Source organism: Tupaia chinensis, unplaced genomic scaffold (assembly GCF_000334495.1).
Source record: "Tupaia chinensis unplaced genomic scaffold, TupChi_1.0 Scaffold000568_1, whole genome shotgun sequence".
Lineage (NCBI taxonomy): Eukaryota > Metazoa > Chordata > Mammalia > Scandentia > Tupaiidae > Tupaia > Tupaia belangeri.
The window spans coordinates 3,044,266-3,044,641 of record NW_006160082.1 but is presented as its reverse complement, the minus strand read 5'-3'; positions in this window follow the sequence as shown (position 1 = coordinate 3,044,641).

The window sequence follows — 376 nt, the reverse complement described above, 5'->3', positions numbered from 1 at the left end:
GGAGCAGCGGAGCGGCCGGGGCGGGCGTCCCTCCCCCTGGGCCGGGCGGGCGCACGGATCCGGGGAGGCGGCGGCGGCCCGTGACCTCAGAGAGTTGGAATGCGGGCGGCGGGGCGCGGGGGAGGCGCGGACAGCTGCGCCCGGCCGCCGAGGAGGGGGCGCGCCGCTTCTTTTTTTAATCGTATGATCGCTTATTTTAAGAGTTTCCAAATAAAGCGAGGCTTTTAATAAAATGAGGGGAGGAAGAGAGTTTGGTTCCAGGTAAAGGGTGGTGTTCCCGTGTTATTAGATGGTCTGTAAAATGTTACTGTTGGACTTTATTCATTTACCCTGGTACTTTTTTTTTTTTTTTTTGAGAGGTTTTTGCTATAGGGCG